This window comes from Oncorhynchus mykiss, chromosome 3 (assembly GCF_057628025.1).
Source record: "Oncorhynchus mykiss isolate SJ-2025 chromosome 3, ASM5762802v1, whole genome shotgun sequence".
In the NCBI taxonomy this organism is placed as follows: domain Eukaryota; kingdom Metazoa; phylum Chordata; class Actinopteri; order Salmoniformes; family Salmonidae; genus Oncorhynchus; species Oncorhynchus mykiss.
In genome coordinates this window covers 78,569,240-78,581,519 of record NC_143024.1, presented here as the reverse complement: position 1 = coordinate 78,581,519, position 12,280 = coordinate 78,569,240, and positions in this window count along the sequence as shown.

Sequence of the window (12,280 nt, the reverse complement as noted above, 5' to 3'; positions counted from 1 at the left end):
CCTATATCTATCCTACCCTTTCTTTCTAAGGTCTTTGAAAGCCAAGTTAACAAACAGATGACCGACCATTTCGAATCCCACCCTACCTTCTCCGCTATGCAATCTGGTTTCAGAGCTGGTCGTGGGTGCACCTCAGCCACACTCAAGGTCCTAAACGATATCATAACCGCCATCGATAAGAGACATTACTGTGCAGCCGTGTTCATCGACCTGGCGAAGGCTTTCGACTCTGTCAATCACCACATTCTTATTGGCAGACTCGACAGCCTTGATTTCTCAAATGATTGCCTCGCCTGGTTAACCAACTACTTCTCTGATAGAGTTCAGTGTGTCAAATCGGTCTCAAAAAATTGCCCGGACCTCTGGCAGTCTATATTGGGGTGCCACAGGGTTAAATTCTCGGGCCGACTCTCTTCTCTGTATACATCAATGATGTCGCTCTTGCTGCTGGTGATTCTCTGATCCACCTCTATGCAGACGACACCATTCTGTATACTTCTGGCCCCTCTTTGGACAATGTGCTAACTAACCTCCAGACGAGCTTCAACGCCATACAACTCTCCTTCCTTGGCCTCCAACTGCTCTTGAATGCAAGTAAACTAAATGCATGCTATTCAAACGATCACTGCCCGCACCTGCCCGCCCGTCCAGCATCACTACTCTGGACGGCTCAGACTTAGAATACGTGGACAACTACAAATGCCTAGTTGTCTGGCTAGACTGTAAACACTCCTTCCAGACTCACATTAAGCATCTCCAATCCAAAATTAAATCTAGAATCGGATTCCTATATCGCAACAAAGCATCCTTCACTCGTGCTGCCAAACATACCCTCGTAAAACTGACCATCCTACTGATCCTCGACTTCGGGGATGTCAGCTATAAAATAGCCTCCAACATTCTACTCAACAAACTGGATGCAGTCTATCACAGTGCCATCCGTTTTGTCACCAAAGCCCCATACACTACCCACCACTGTGACCTGTATGCTCTTGTTGGTTGGCCCTCGCTTCATACTCATCGCCAAACCCACTGGCTAAAGGTTATCTACAAGTCTCTGCTAGGTAAAGCCCCGCCTTATCTCAGCTCACTGGTCACCATAGCAACACCCACTCGTAGCACGCGCTCCAGCAGGTATATCTCACTGGTCACCCCCAAAGCCAATTCCTCCTTTGGTCACATTTCCTTCCAGTTCTCTGCTGCCAATGACTGGAACGAACTGAAAAGGCAACAGCCTTTTCTAAAAATGTTCAGAGGAATGGAATATTCGATATAGGCCGATAGTTTTTTATATTTTCTGGGTCAAGGTTTGGCTTTTTCAAGAGAGGTTTTATTACTGCCACTTTTAGTGAGTTTGGTACACATCCGGTGGATAGAGAACCGTTTATTATGTTCAACATAGGAGGGCCAAGCACAGGAAGCAGCTCTTTCAGTAGTTTAGTTGGAATAGGGTCCAGTATGCAGCTTGAAGGTTTAGAGGCCATGATTATTTTCATAATTGTGTCAAGAGATATAGTACTAAAACACTTGAGCGTCTCTCTTGATCCTAGGTCCTGGCAGAGTTGTGCAGACTCAGGACAACTGAGCTTTGAAGAAATACGCAGATTTAAAGAGGAGTCCGTAATTTTCTTTCTAATAATCATAATCTTTTCCTCAAAGAAGTTCATGAATTTATCACTGCTAAAGTGAAAGTCATCTTCTCTTGGGGAATGCTGCACGCGGGATATGGTCACTAGTGTAGCCAGGAGGTGAGGCCTCATTTAACACAGTAAATTCATCAGGCTTAAGCCATGTTTCAGTCAAGCCAATCACATCAAGATTATGATCAGTGATTAGTTCATTGACTATAATTGCCTTTGAAGTAAGGGATCTAACATTAAGTAGCCCTATTTTGAGATGTGAGGTATCATGATCTCTTTCAATAATGACAGGAATGGAGGTGGTCTTTATCCTAGTGAGATTGCTAAGGCGAACACCGCCATGTTTAGTTTTGCCCAACCTAGGTCGAGACACAGACACGGTCTCAATGGTGATAGCTGAGCTGACTACACTGACTGTGCTAGTGGCAGACTCCACTATGCTGGCAGGCTGGCTAACAGCCTGCTGCCTGGCCTGCACCCTATTTCATTGTGGAGCTAGAGGAGTTAGAGCCCTGTCTATGTTGGTAGATAAAATGAGAGCAAACCTCCAGCTAGGATGGAGTCCGTCACTCCTCAGCAGGTCAGGCTTGGTCCTGTTTGTGGGTGAGTCCCAGAAAGAGGGCCAATTATCTACAAAGTCTATCTTTTGGGAGGGGCAGAAAACAGTTTTCAACCAGCGATTGAGTTGTGAGAGCGATTGCTGTAGAGCTCATCACTCCCCCTAACTGGGAGGGGGCCAGAGACAATTACTCGATGCCGACACATCTTTCTAGCTGATTTACACGCAGAAGCTATGTTGTGCTTGGTGATCTCTGACTGTTTCATCCTAACATCGTTGGTGCCGACGTGGATAACAATATCTCTATACTCTCTACACTCGCCAGTTTTAGCTTTAGCCAGCACCATCTTCAGATTAGCCTTAACGTCGGTAGCCCTGCCCCCCGGTAAAGAGTGTATGATCGCTGGATGATTCGTTTTAAGTCTAATACTGCGGGTAATGGAGTCGCCAATGACTAGAGTTTTCAATTTGTCAGAGCTAATGGTGGGAAGCTTCGGCTAATGGTGAGAAAGTTGTCCGGCTGCGGGGACTGTGCCAGGGGATTTATACTACTATCTGTACTTACTGGTGGCACAGACGCTGTTTCATCCTTTCCTACACTGAAATTACCCTTGCCTAACGATTGCGTCTGAAGCTGGGCTTGTAGCACAGCTATCCTCGCCGTAAGGCGAGTACAGCGACTGCAATTAGAAGGCATCATGTTATTGTTACTACTTAGCTTCGGCTGTTGGAGGTCCTGACGAATCGTGTCCAGATAAAGCGTCCGGAGTGAAAAAGTTGAGGAAAAAAAATATATATATATAAACGGTAATTAAAAAGTAAAAACCGTAAATGTGTCAGGTAGCAAAACAGGTTGGCAACAAAACGTACAGCAACTCGAAAACAAGTCTGTAAGTTGTGACCGGAAATTACGTCAATGTTGTGACGTCAATGTTTACTTCGCCACCATGGCCTATTTATTGCCTTAAATCCCTTATCTTACCCCCTTTGCACTCACTGTATATAGACTTTTTGTTTTATTTTTTCTACTGTATTATTATATATATATATATTTATATTGTTTACTCCATGTGTAACTCTGTGTTGTCTGTTCACACTGCTATGCTTTATCTTGGCTAGGCCACAGTTGCAAATGAGAACTTGTTGTCAACTAGCCTACCTGGTTAAATAAAGGTGAAATAAAATAAATAAAAATAAATCTGTACTGATGGCGCAAAAGCCATGACAGAGAGACATAGTGGAGTGGTAACGCGCATGCAAGCAGTTGCTCCCGACACCACTTGGGTACACTGCAGCATCCACCGAGAGGCTCTTGCTGCCAAGGGAATGCCTGAAAGAAAGTTTTGGACACTACAGTGAAAATGGTTAACTCTGTTAAAGCAAGACCACTGAACTCGTGTATTTCTCTGCACTATACAATGATATGGGCAGTGACCATGTAAAGTTTTTACAACATACAGAAGTGCTCTGGTTATCAAAGTATTGACACATTTATTTTTTATTGAGAGACAAGCTTAAAGTTCTTTACTGACCATCATTTTCACTTGTCTGACCACTTGCATGATGACGAGTTTCTCACATGACTGACCTATCTGGGTGATGTTTTTTCTCGCCTGAATGATCTGAATCTAGGATTACAGGGACTCTCCGCAACGATATTCAATATGCGGGACAAAATTGAGGCTATGATTAACTTAGGGATAGGCATCCCGCTAGCGGGACACCTGTCGACAACATCCGGTGAAATTGGAGGGTGCGCATTTCAAATAAATTATCGTAATATTAAACATTCTTGAACATACAAGTATTTTATATAATTTAAAAGCTTACATTCTTGTTAATCTAACTGCATTTTCCGATTTACAATAGGCTTTACAGCGAAAGCACACCGTGCAATTGTTTGAGGACGGCACTACACATCAACATATTTTTCAACCAGCACAGGCTTAATAAAATCACAAATAGCGATTAAATAAATCACTTACCGTTGAAGATCTTCCTCTGTTTGCAATCCCAAGGGTCCCAGCTACAACATAAATGGTTGTTTTGTTAGATAAAATCCTTCTTTATATCCCAAAAAGTCTATTTAGTTGGCACCATCGATTTCAGTAATCCACTCGTTCAACATGCAGACAGAGGAGTCCAAAAAGCTACCGTTAAACTTTGTTCAAACAAGTCAGACTACGTTTCTATTTAATCCTCAGGTATCCTAAAATGTAAATAAACTATCAAATTTCATACGGAAAGAAGTATGTTCAATAGAAAAGTAAAATTAGTATGCGCACATCCTCCTCACCGCACGACAACAGACTGATTTTGAACCGGGAGTCTTTGTACAAAAACTCAATTCTTGCTAGTTTTTGAAGAAACAAGCCTGAAACAATGAACGAAGACTGTTGACATCTAGTGGAATCCATAGGAATTGCAATCTAGAACCCATAGCTTTCCACTATAAGAGCCTGGGAGCTCAAAAAAATAATAATTCTGGTTGGTTTTTCTTTGGAATTTCGCCGGCCATATCGATTGTGTCATAGTCTCAGACATAATTTTATCATTTCTAGAAATTTCAACGTGTTTTCTATCCAATGCTACCAATTATATGCATATCCTGGCTTCTGGGCCTGAGTAACAGGCAGTTTACTTTGGGAACGTCAGTCAGGCGGAAATTCAGGAAAATTAACAAGGACAACACACAGGTTTTTCAATCGTATGATTTTTTTTGTGTGCAAATGAACTCAAGCTTACGGACAATGTCAAATGTGATATAGCGAAGCACCTGAGTGAGTTGGGTGCGCAATTAGGCAGGTACTTTCACGAAACAGATGACACAAACAACTGGATTCGTTATCCCTTTCATGCCCTGCCTCCAGTCCACTTACCGATATCTGAACAAGAGAGCCTCATCGAAATTGCAACAAGCGGTGCTGTGAAAATGTAATTGAAATCAGAAGCCACTGCCAGATTTCTGTTAAGACACTGATGCCCTTTGCAACCACGTACCTATGTGAGAGTGGATTCTCAGCCCTCACTAGCATGAAAAGTAAATAAAGGCACAGACTGTGTGTGGAAAGTAATTTAAGACTGAGACTCTCGCCAATACAACCCAACATTGCAGAGTTATGTGCATCCTTTCAAGCATAGCCTTCTCATTAACCTGTGGTGAGTTATTCACAATTTTCGATGAACAAATAAGGTTTTATATGTAAGATGGTTAAATAAAGAGCAAAATGATTGATTATTATTATATTATTATTTGTGCCCTGGTCCTATAAGAGTTCTTTGTCATTTAACACAAGCTGGGTTGTGACAAACTCACACTCATTCTTAAGTTTAATACATGTATTGTGTAGTGTGTGTGTGGCAGGTTTACAATGATGGCAAAAAAGGAGGTACGCAGCTGGTAGGTATGCAGCTGGAGGTTGAATGTTTGAAGGGATACGGGACTATAAAACGTTTGGGAACCACTGTTCTAAACCATTGCTTTCTACTACATATAATAAGATAATTAAAGTATATCTTTACATTAAAAACCAATGTCTATCAGAATTCCAGTCATTCCAATAAATGTTATACCCCTTGATCTTCAAGAATAGGTCTTGGAAATATGGAAGTATAGATTAGCCAAATTGTTTTACCTGAACATAACCCTAAAACTAAGGACTTATTAGACAGCCCTAACTCTATTGTTTATTTTAAAGGGAAAATCCACAGATGAAACAATAGCAAAATGGACCCCCCCACCTCTGTTTTTGTAAAAAGCTGAGGGATGGGCCTGGAGAAATATAACCACTCTCAGATTAATAGTCAGAGCTATGGATGCGAGGACTGACCATCCATGATACCAAAATTATTGTTTTAACCATGTTATGAGGCTATACAGTGTTTGTTTACATTTACAATGTTTACAATGTAAGGAAGTCTGTGTGTAGCTGGTGTATAGGAGTCAGGCACAGGACAGCATATATGAGTAATTAAACATATTTTACTCAACATATATAAATGCAATACAAAAACAGAGCCCACATTAATAGACCTTCCTACATACAAACAATCACTAACAAAAAACCATTGGGGAACAGAGGGTTAAATAATTTGATTGAAACCAGGTGTGTAAAACAAAAAGAAAACAAATGGAAAATGAAAAGTGGTTTGGCGATGGCTAAAAGGCCGGTGACGTCGACCACTGAACAAGGAGAGGGACCGACTTCGGCGGAAGTCGTGACAGTACCCCCCCTTGATGCGCGGCTCCAGCAGCACGCTGACACCGACCTCGGGGACGACCCAGAGGACGAGGCGCAGGGCGATCCAGGTGGAGACGGCGGAAGTCCCGCAGCAAAGAATGGTTCAGGACGTCCTCCACCGGCACCCAGCATCTCTCCTCCGGACCGTACCCCTCCCACTCCACGAGGTACTGAAGGCCCCTCGCCCGACGCCTCGAGTCCAGGCTCACTGCCTCGAGTCCAGCCTCACTGCGATGACGGTCGGCGCTCGCGTTCTGCCGCCTCACGGTCCATTGCAAGTGCACATGGGCGGTGCCCCAGGTCTCCTCTGAGTGCTTAAACCATTTGTCTGCCGCAGGAGCTTCGATCTGGCTCTGATGCCAAGGTGCCAGAACCGGCTGATACCCCAACACACACTGGAAGGGAGAGAGGTTAGTGGAGGAGTGGCGGAGTGAGTTTTGGGCCCTCTCTGCCCAGGGGATTAACGCCACCCACTCCCCCGGCCGGTCCTGGCAATATGACCGCAGAAACTTACCCACATCCTGGTTTACTATCTCCACCTGCCCATTACTCTCGGGGCGAAAAACTGCGGTGAGGCTGACCGAGACCCCCAGACGTTGCATGAACGCTCTCCAGACCCTGGACTTGAACTGGGGACCCCGATCAGAGACTATATCCTCAGGCACCCCATAGTGCCGGAAAACGTGGGTGAACAGGACCTCTGCAGTCTGTAGGGCCATAGGGACACCGGGCAAAGGCAGGCTACGGAAGGACTTAGAAAACCGATCCACAACGACCAGGATCGTGGTGTTGCTCTGTGAGGGAGGAAGATCTGTCAGGAAGTCCACCGACAGATGCAACCATGGCCGTTGTGGAGCGGGTAGGGGTTGTAACACTGGCCGCACACCGAGCAGGAGGAAACATAAACCCTCACGTCCTTGGCCAAGGTGGACCACCAGTACTTCCCACTAAGGCAACACACCGTCCGCCCGATGCCAGGATGACCAGAGGAGGGTGACATGTGGGCCCAATAGATCAAACGGTCGCGGACAGCAGACGGAACGTACAGGCGCCCAGCTGGACACGGGGGGAGTGGGCTCTGTGAGTAATCCGCGTCCAGCTCCCACACCACCGGTGCCACCAGGCAAGAGGCCGGAAGTATGGGAGTGTGATCCATGGACCGCTCCTCTGTGACATACATCCGGGACAGTGCGTCTGCATTAGCGTTCTGGGAACCTGGTCTGTAGGACAGAGTGAAAACAAAATGGGTAAAGAATATGGCCCACCTTGCCTGACGCGGGTTCAGTCTCCTTAACTGGCGAGGGTTCAGTCTCCTCGCCGCCCGGATGTACTCCAGATTGCGGTGATCAGTCCATATGAGAAAAGGGTGTTTAGTCCCGTCAAGCCAATGTCTCCACACCTTCAGAGCCTTGACAACAGCCACCAGCTCCCGGTCACCCACATCATAGTTTCGGTTTGGTGGCGTGCCCGAGCTCTAAGAGAGCACGGCTCCTATCCCAGCCTCGGACGCATCCACCTCCACTATGAACTCCAAAGAGGGATCCGGATGAGCCAGCACGGGAGCCGAGTTAACAGAGATTTCACGTGACCAAAAGCCCTGTCCACCTCAGCCGACCACTGCAGCCGCACCGGTCCCCCCTTCAGCAGTGAGATAATGGGAGCTGCTACCTGACCAAAACCCCAGATAAACCTCCGGTAGTAGTTGGCAAACACGAGAAACCGCTGCACTTCCTTTACTGTGGTGGGAGTCGGCCAATTACGCACGGCTGAAATGCGGTCACTCTCCATCTCCACCCCTGACGTGGAAATTCAGTACCCTTGGAAGGAGACGGACTGTTGGAAGAACAAACATTTCTGAGCCTTGACGTACAGGTCATGCTCCAACAGTCGACCAAGCACCCAGCGCACCAGGGACACATGCTTGTAGCGTGTAGTGGAGTATTTCAGAATGTTGTCTATATACACCACTCCACCCTGCCCGTGCAGGTCCCGGAAAATCTCGTCAACAAAGGCCTGGAAGACTGATGAAGCATTCATCAATCCGCACGGCATGACTAGGTACTCATAGTGCCCTGAGGTGGTACTAAATGCTGTCTCCTCTCGTCCCCCTCCCGGATATGCACCAGGTTGTAAGCGCTCCTGAGTTTCAATTTTGTGAAGAATCGCACCCCGTGCATTGATTTGATCACACTGGTGATGAGAGGCAGCGGGTAGCTGTACCTCACAGTGATCTGATTGATATCTCGATAGTCAATACACGGGCACAGACCCCCATCCTTCTTCTTCACAAAAAATAAACTCTAGGAGGCAGGGGGTCATGACAGGTCAACCAGGGTAAGCCCAGCACCACGGGAAACGCAGGAGAATCATAAAGAAGAGACTGATTCTCTCCTTGAGACGCTCCTGCGTAACCATGTCTAGTGGAGCGGTGGTCTCCCTAATCAGCCCTGACCCTAATGGTTGACTACCTAGGGCGTGCACAGGGAAGGGCATGTCCACAGGAACAAGGGGGATCCCTAAACTATTGGCAAATGAACGGTCAATAAAATTCCCAGCTGCGCCTGAGTCTACTAGCGTCTTATGCTGGGAATGCGGGGAAAACTAAGGAAATGAAATAAATACATACATGTGAGCAACAGGGGGCTCTGGGTGAGCCTGGTGCCGACTCATCTGGGGTGACATGATAGTGCCCTGCCTGCTGCCTCGACTCCCTGAGGAACCCCCCCAGCACCGACCAGCAGTGTGCCCTCTGTGGCCACAGATGGTGCAGGGAATGGCCCCTCCTCCAGTCACCCTAAGTGCAGCACCTCCCCGCTCCATGGGCATCGGAGCGGATGTGCTGGGGGATGGAACTGACAGGCCCCGATCCGGACGTCCGCGGGAAGTCAGCAGGTTGCCCAGCCAGATGGACAGGTCCACCAGCTGGTCCAATGTGAGGGTGGTGTCTCGGCAGGCCAACTCCCGACATACGTCCTCGCTCAGACTGCACTAGTAGTGACGGATCAGGGCCCTGTCCTTCTATCCCGCGCTGGCGGCCAGGGTCCAGAAGTCCAAGGCGAAATCCTGCGCGCTACTCGTCCCCTGCCTGAGGTGGAACAGACGTTCACGAACTCGAACTCAGACGTTCACGAACCATTACGAACTCTGTGTAATGGTCATCTCCTTCACACCATACGGCATTGGCCCTCTCCAGGGCTTTGCCTGAGGGCTTTGCCGTCCACCCGCCCCGAAGGAAGCCAGGTAGAGCTCCAGCTGTAGTAGAAACCCCTGGCATCCGGCAGCCGTCCCATCAAACTCCCTTGGGAGCGCGAGTTGAATCCCGCTGGGACTGGGTGAAGGAGGGTTGGACAGTGGGACCTGCTGTAGTGCAGCTGGTGGAGGCGCTGGGAAACCTCCTTCTCTCTCCAAACAATCCATCGTCTGGAGCACGCGATCCATGGCGGTGCCCAGACGTTGCAACATGGTCGTGTGCTGCTGAATGCACTCCTCCACTGCAACCGGGAGGGTGTCTGCTCCTGCTGACTCCATTCTTCGGGTGAGTGATTCTGTAAGGAAGTCTGTGTGTAGCAGGTGTATAGGAGTCAGGCGCAGGACAGCAAATATGAGTAAATAAACATATTTTACTCAACATATATAAATGCAATACAAAAACAGAGCCCACATTAACGGACCTTCCTATAAACAAACAATTACTCACAAAAAAACATGGGGGAACAGAGGGTTAAATAATAAACAAGTAATTGGGGGACTGAAACCAGGTGTGTAAAACAAAGACAAAACAAATGGAAAATGAAAAGTGGATCGGCAATGGCTAGAAGGCCGGTGACGTCGACCGCCGCCCGAACAAGGAGAGGGACCGACTTTGGTGGAAGTCGTGACATACAAACACTGAAGAAAAACAAGCTTATATTTTGGGTTCTCATGGAGTGTGACAGTTGAATTAAGATCAAGAGGCATGTATAAATTCTATTCTTCAGTAATCAATGGATATATATATATATATAAGTCCAAAAATTGATGTAGCAACTACAGATTGCCTCTTTAAGTCTATCAAAAGTGTGCGAGTTTGAGCTTGTGTCCACTAGGCCTATGGATTTATTTATTTTATCAGCATGAATTACATTGAGCAATACAAGTCCCACTTTTATTCCATAGGGTTGAATCTGCGCAATGCAGCTGTTGCAAGAGTGCATTTTTCACTGGCTGTCCACTGGTTTCATGAACAATGATTTATAAGCAGCTTATTAAACTTCTTGAATTCAACCATTATTGGGTTCAAAACACATTTAGATTTGTGAACAGCCATCCACAACAACCAAGGCGCAAATATCTAAATGACAGAGCAGTAGTGTGATTCACATCCAAATGTGCTAGCTAACTAGCTTGTTAATTGTTTCACAGAATCAATATATAATGTAGAAATCTTAGGTAATCAAATTAATGAACCACTCCATGTGCATTTCCAACAACTCCCCCTTGTTACATGACAGCTCTGCAAACATTCCCATTTTCACTGAAAAACCTGTTATTTTTTCTTAAATCGGAACGCATGGAATCTCATATTTCAAGCCATCAGTACTGGACGTGAATGAATTTGCAAAAGAAACTACGCAAGCAAACAAAGAGTCGAGAGCTCTTATTCCGAAGCGACTTTGGCTACCTGCACACAGGTAAAGTAACCTACTACGCAGGGTTGCCAGGGTCAAAATCAAATGTCGAAACAAACGATGTCTCAAAACCCGCCCAAAAGGCCTGAAAACGAGACATTTCTATTTTTTGCAGCAAGATAGGAGTTTAGCCAATAAAACCTTTTTCCATAACGCCATCGAGCGAATTAAGGACTATCGATTTAATTTGTAAAGATGTAGGAGCCCTATTCGGCGGGATTAGTTTTACTGGAGGAGGTCGGGTAATGTAATTATGTCCACTAGCACAAAACACCACATCTTTCATTTTAGTCCCATCCGAATCTGCCATATATATCAGTGACATGGCAGGAGAGTAACAATTCCAGTCAGAATAACCTACAGTTTTTTGCCAAACTACAAAGTCCTCTGCGAATTGACATCCCTGTGTTATGAAATAAATGTCTGAGTTTGACAGGTGTTGCTTGCGGTTTGCGCTAGAAAACAATAACTGATTCAATAAATTGGATCACGTGCTGCGCATAGCATATATATGAAGAGCCTACATGTATCAGTTTTCACAGTGAATGCTTTTGTTTATACTTTTTATGAATTACAGGGCACTTTGGAAAAAACTAAACCGTCGAATCGTCCTCTGGAATGACGGACATACTAGTCATGATTGGTTGATGGTAGGTGAAGGCGGGGGGGGGGGGGGGGGGGGGGGGGGGCTTGTATAAACACAAACTCACTTCCTTGACATCTTCCTTCACAACAGCGCTGTGCTGCCCCGCGAAGCCAAAGAAGTATGAATGCCCTGACTTCTGCAGAGGCGGTATCACCGTAAATGTTGCACGGCCAATGCAGATATCGGATTGACCATGCAGCGCCTTTCAACCAATGCTCTCAACACACACACACCTCCGGCACACCCCATCACTGACTCACTATATTTTTTTTAAAGAGAAATGCCATGGCGGCCGCCGTGCAACATAGAAGTAGCCCGAAAACCTGCAACCTGCGACCAATACATTTTCACCCTCAACCTTGTTTTCCAAGTAAAAAATTGCAGACATTGCAACCTGCTACAACGGAAGGGTATTGAATTACAGGTGGCAATCTTCGAAGGGTGGGGACACACTGTAGAGCAGGCCTATTGTATGGTGTGTGGTCTAAATTGTGGTCTATTTTAAGGTCTTTTTTTTTGCCTATTTA